The 6,189-nt window shown below is 40.5% G+C and overlaps 1 pseudogene across 1 annotated transcript; it reads right to left on the minus strand.

Annotated features, from left to right (window-relative positions):
• Window positions 1-4,133: 4,133 nt before the first annotated feature.
• Window positions 4,134-4,904, minus strand: LOC105814410 (annotated as a pseudogene). The gene has a single exon (XR_001137698.1). The product of XR_001137698.1 is annotated as a eukaryotic translation initiation factor 1b pseudogene (transcript).
• Window positions 4,905-6,189: the final 1,285 nt, after the last annotated feature.

Below are 6,189 nucleotides of genomic sequence, written 5' to 3' on the forward strand. Positions count from 1 at the left end.
CTCACTAGAGATAAGTGATATCTCATTGTGGTTTTGATTTGCATTTCCCTGATGATTAGAGATGTTGAGCATTTTTTCATATGTTTTTTGGCCATTATTCTGTATCAAGACATTATATAATCTGTTAGTTTTTAAGTCTCTTTTTAAAAGTTTTGACTACTTAATAGTAATGTATCGTGGATAACATACAGAAGTAAGATATATGAAAATAATAACAAAAAAGGCTGGGAGGAGGAAAACAGAAGTTTGAAAGGTTTTTACATCATACAGGCAATGCTATAATATTATTTGAAGTTGTACTATATTAAAGATATATTCTCTAAATGCTAGAGCAATAGCTAAAATAAAGTAGTATAACTAACAAGGTAATAGTGGCGGTGAAATAAAAAAAAAATAAAAAATAAAAGCTCAATCCAAACAAAAAGGAAAAGGACCACAGAACAAATGAGGAGAATAGTAAACAAATCACAAAATGGTACATTTAAACCCAGCATATCAACAATTGCATTAAATGCAAATAGTATAACTTATATGCAGAATATTTAAATAACTCTTACAACTCAAAACAAAAAGAGAAGTAACTTTAAAATGGGCAAAAATTGTTCAAGGTGATGGATATGCCAGTTACCTTGATTTGATCATTACATATTATATACATTTGTCAAAATGTCACATGTACCCCAATAAATACGTACAACTATTGTGTATCTAAAATTATTAAAAAACAGATTTGGATAGACATTTCCTCAAAGAAGATAAACAAATGGCCAATGAGCTCATGAAAATTGCTCAATGTAATCAAGGTGATTAGCCTTCCAGAAAATGCAAATCAAAACCACAATGAGATATCACTTTATACAAATGACTATAATCAAAAAGACAGACAATTACAAATGTCAGAAAGGATGTGGAAAAATTGGAACTCTCAGGCATTACTGGTAAGAACATAAAATGGTGCAGACAGTTTGGAAAACAGTTTGGCAGTTCCTCAAAATGTGAAACATAGAGTTATCATAACCCAGCATTATCACTCCTATGCCCAAGTGTATTGAGAGCATGTCCACAAAAACTTATAAACAATATTCATGGCAGCATTATTCATAATAACCAAGAAGTGGAAACAGAGAAAATGTCTATCAACTGATGAGTGGGTAAACAAAATGTGGTATATCCATAAAATAGAATATTATTCAGCAATAAAAGGGAATAAAGTACTGATACCTGCTACAGCATAAATGAACCTTGAAAACATTATGCAAGTGAAAGAAGCCTGTCAAAGATCACCACATTTTGTATGGTTTCACTTACAAGGAATGTCCAGAATAAGCAAAGCTATGGAGACAGAAAGTAGATTAGTGGTTGCCAGGGGCTGGAAGGAGATGGGATGAAGAGTAACTGCTAATGGGTATAAGATTTATTTTAGGCTGGGCGCGGTGGCTCATGCCTGTAATCCTAGCACTCTGGGAGGCCAAGGCGGGTGGATCGCTCAAGGTCAGGAGTTCGAGACCAGCCTGAGCAAGAGCGAGATCCCGTCTCTACTAAAAAATAGAAAGAAAATGATCTGGACAACTAAAAATATATATATATAAAATTTAGGCCGGGCGCGGTGGCTCATGCCTGTAATCCTAGCACTCTGGGAGGCCAAGGCGGGTGGATCGCTCAAGGTCAGGAGTTCGAGACCAGCCTGAGCAAGAGCGAGACCCTCTCTCTACTAAAAAAAAAAAAAAAAATAGAAATGATCTGGACAACTAAAAATATACATATAGAAAAAATTAGCCGGGCATGGTGGCACATGCCTGTAGTCCCAGCTACTCAGGAGGCTGAGGCAGAAGGATTGCTTGAGCCCAGGAGTTTGAGGTTGCTGTGAGCTAGGCTGACGCCATGGCACTCACTCTAGCCCAGGCAACAAAGCGAGACTTTGTCTCGAAAAAAAAAAAAAAAGATTTATTTTAGAGGTGATGAAAGTACTCTAAAATTAGTGGCTATGATTGCACAATTCCATTAATATAATAAAGACCACTGAATTATACACTTTAAGAGAGTAAATTTTACTGTACATAAATTATATTTCAATAAAGTTGTTATTAAAAAGTATAAATGACTTAAATGCTCCAATTAAGAGGCAGAGGCTGTCAGATTGATATTTAAAAAGCAATACTAAACTCTATACTGTCGAAAAGACATAGCTAGTTTAAAAGTAAAAGGATTGGGAAATAATATACCATGTTAACATCAATCAAAAGAAGTCCTGGACAGGGTTTTGCAGAAACCTCCAACCGAGAGCCACGAACAGGCATAGGGAAAAACGCTCCAAGGAAAGTCTCTTCATTCTAGCCTAAGGACAAGGAAAAGGTCAATGGCCTAATAACAGAAAATCTTTTTGGCAGTTTCCTTCCTGCTCCAGCCAAACACCAACAGACAGACCTTACCCCCAGATTTCAGTCAGTGGGCAGGGAAGTTGATTGTCCACCTCGCCTCCCTTCCCAATGGAAGCAAACTGTGCACTCTAATTCCTCTACTCAGCAGCGTCAGCAGGCCAAATAGGAAGCCGGCCTTCCATTCCCCAGCTGGCAGAAGCAGGTGGTTCTCCAATTCCCCAGTAAAGTAATGTCAGCAGGGTCCAACAATGAGCTGAGCCTCCATCCCCACCTGGCAACAGTGAGATAAAATGAGTTGGTGTGAGGTGGGGTAGTCACCACTCAGATTCCCCCTGACCCCAGTGTTGGCAGTGGCCATTGAGGAGCTGAATCTCCACACCCACCCAGCAGCAGTGTAAATGAACAAGTCAGTGGAAAACAGGGTTAATTGGAGCTCCTGTTCCCCTTGTCGGAGAGGCCCAGCTCTGAGCTAAGCCTCCACTCCTACCCAGCATCAACCAGGCAGGAGGTAGGTCTAGTTGGCCCTCTCCTTTCCTCCCTTTCCTAGTGGCCCCTGGCCAGCAGAGAGCTGATCATTCCCATTCAGAGACAACAAGTCTATATGATTCAATGCCTCCCTTTTTGCAGGGGTGGAGCCAGTGGGACCCAGCAGGAAACAACATATGCATCCACCGACCTTCACAGTACATCTCAACAGGGGAACTACCTGCTTAAAAGAAAGTTTTCATTCCAAGAGCTAAAAAATCACAACACGAATGAGAAAAGACAATCAACTAATATCAACACCACAGTGAATCAGATGCTGAAATGATTGGACAAGGATTTTAAAACAGCTGTCATAAAAATGCTTCAATGAGCTATTACAAATTCCCTTGAAACAAATGAAAAAAATAGAGACTATCAGCAAAAAAAACTATAAAATTATGAAAAAAGAACCAAGTACAAACTAGAGAACTGAAAAATTCAATAACTGGAATTAAAAAGCTCTCTGGATAGATTCAATAGTAAATGGGAGGTGACAGAGAACAGGCTCTGTGAACCTGGGAAGTGATCAATAGAAGTTACCCAGTCTGAACAACAGTGAGAAAATAGACTGAAAAAAAAAGTGAGTACAGCCTGAGACCTATGGGACAATAACAAAAGATCTAAATTCATATCATCAGAGTTTCAGAATAAGAGGAAAGGGGGGGGATGAAAAGGTATTCAAAGAAATAATGGCTGAAAGCTCCCCAAATCTGGCAAAACTGTACTGGAAGAGGTAACTAACTACAATCATGAGGACATATATGAGGAGGGTAGAGAGAAGTGTGAATGGAACTCGGAGGATTCACTGGGACCCTTCTTGTTGTTTCCATGCCTATCGATATCACTGAACAGGCAATTGCATCAACCAAGATCTGAAAAGCGTATGGTAATCAGGGGCTTAGACCCTTCAGGGATGAAGATTTGGGTTACCCACTGAGCAAGAAACCAAGACCTGCAGGAATGCGGAATGAGGCTGTGAGGGAATGTAGAATGGGTGATAGAAGAAGGAAACAATGGATGATAACTATGATATTAGGACCAACTGCAGCAGCAAGGACTATACTTGCCCTGCTAACTCCTGTTTTAGGTCTTTTTCTTTTTTCTTCATAGTTTTTTTTTTTTATTGTTAAGCTGCAACTTACATGGTTTAATACAACAAAAAACATTTAATCAAGTGAAAAGTAATAAACTGAACAAAAACAAACACTCAAAACAAAATATTTTCCATTGGAAACAAGTTAAGATGAATACGGGGTTTTGTTACCATCTTACTGCAATTTTCTTATGTGTTACTAGCCTACATACCCCATGTTTTCTATAATCATGCAGATGTGAATGGAAGTTTGAATGATTAAATAAAGGAGAAGTCCGTTTACTGCAGAGAATCATTTCACAAGGCAGCCAAACTGGGTTTAGAGAACAGAATTACTCAAGAAATTCTCCACGTATTTAGGTTCATTTTAGAATCCATGAACCTTAAGCTGTTCCTCCTTGACAATGCCAACCTCCAAGAGAAACTGGCAAATGTTTTTTCTTTGGTCACCTTGAAGCTGAATAACCTCTCCGTATTCGGGATGCTCAATCACAGTACCATTATAGGCAAATTTCTTTTTGAAAGCTTTCACAAGTTTCTTTTTGTCATAATCATCTGCAATGCCCTGAACAGTAGTCAGTGTCTTTCTGCCGTTCCGTTGCTGGATTCTTATATGAATGTAATCCTCAGTCCCCGCCGGGAGTAAGTCGTCGCCCTTAGTTGCATCAGCAAAAGGGTCGAAAGATTGGAGGTTCTGGATAGTGGACATGCGATACTAGTGTGAGGCCGGTGAGGGGATAAAATTCCTGCGGGGCCCGCCCGGATCACCGTGTCAGGAGGCTGTAGTGGCGAGAAAACGGAAATAAATAAGGAAATGCTTCACCCCTGGGTTGGGATTCGATGGAGCGGCAGCTGCGGAAGCCGGGAGGAGGCAGGAAGAGGCGAAGGAGGAGGCGGAGGAAGAGGCGGCGGCGACGGATGCGGAGACGCGAAAGAAGCCTTTTTTTTTTTTTTTAAAGAAGCTGTAATTAGTCACCACCTTGAGAAATCGATGACAGAACAGAGTGAATATAATGTCAGGCATGAATGTATCAAAGCAGTGGAAGAGTTGAACTGAAGCTATCAAAGCACTCCCCCACATAAACCATTGGCATTTTTCATGTCTTAGCATACTGGCCCAACTTCCCACTGTCAGCACCTCTGTGCCTGAGGGGTCTTTCTGGCAACCGGAGCTTTCTTTGCCCGTGTGCATAGTAAACCCTGAATACTAGAAACTGAATGTTCCTGGTGAGAAACTCTCAACCAATGACTGACAGGAGTTGGTAAATGGTAACCAGTCATCAAGATGACTCCAGTGATCTCCATCATCTCTGGTATTCATGCCTTGTGCAATCCTCTTCTGCACTCTATCAGGTGGGTCTGTGTGACCAACAGAATTTAGCAGCAGTAATGGTATGACACTTCTGAGGCTAGATTATAAAAAACACTTCCCCCCCCCACCCCCTTCCTCTGATTACCCTCTCTGGAAAAAGCCAGCTACCATGTCATGAAGGCACGCTATAAAGAGATCCATGTGGCTGGGCACACTGGCTTGCACCTGTAGTCCCAGCTACTCAGGAGGCTAAGGTGTGAGGATCACTTGAACCCAGGAGTTAATGACTAGCCTGGGTGATATAGACAGACCTCAGTCTCAAAAACAAGAGAGAGAGAGACATCTATGTGATAAGGATCTGAGGCTTCTTGCCAAAAGCTATGCAAGTGAATCATCTTGGAAGTGCACCCTCCAGGCCTAGTCAAGCCTTTAGATGATTTCATCTTGACTAAAACTTCGTAAAAGACCCTGACCCAACACTAGCTACCCAGCCAAGCTGCTCCCAAATTCCTGACCCACAGAAACTGTGACATAATAAATGTTTGTTGGCTAAATAAATGTTTAAGCCACTATTTTTGGGGTAATTTATTATGCAGGAATAGATAACTAATATAGTGGATAAATATTCCAATTTTCTCACCCTTTCAGAAGGATAACTCTAAGCTTGTATTCCACTGGCTCCAGAGTTCCCTAGCAGAATTAAATTCTGGTTGTCCACAAGAAGCCAGTAAAGTGTAACAAATGTACACTTCATTGGCTTCCTTCCCTTCCTATCTCACTTTTCCATTTTCCTACTGGTGTTTCCTGGGATTGCCTCTCAAATAACTACTTGCATTCAAGTCTGGTTCCAGAGTCCTCAATATTTTTTTCTTTTTTTTTTT

Source organism: Propithecus coquereli, unplaced genomic scaffold (genome assembly GCF_000956105.1).
Source record: "Propithecus coquereli isolate 6110/MARCELLA unplaced genomic scaffold, Pcoq_1.0 Scaffold3, whole genome shotgun sequence".
NCBI classification, from domain to species: domain Eukaryota; kingdom Metazoa; phylum Chordata; class Mammalia; order Primates; family Indriidae; genus Propithecus; species Propithecus coquereli.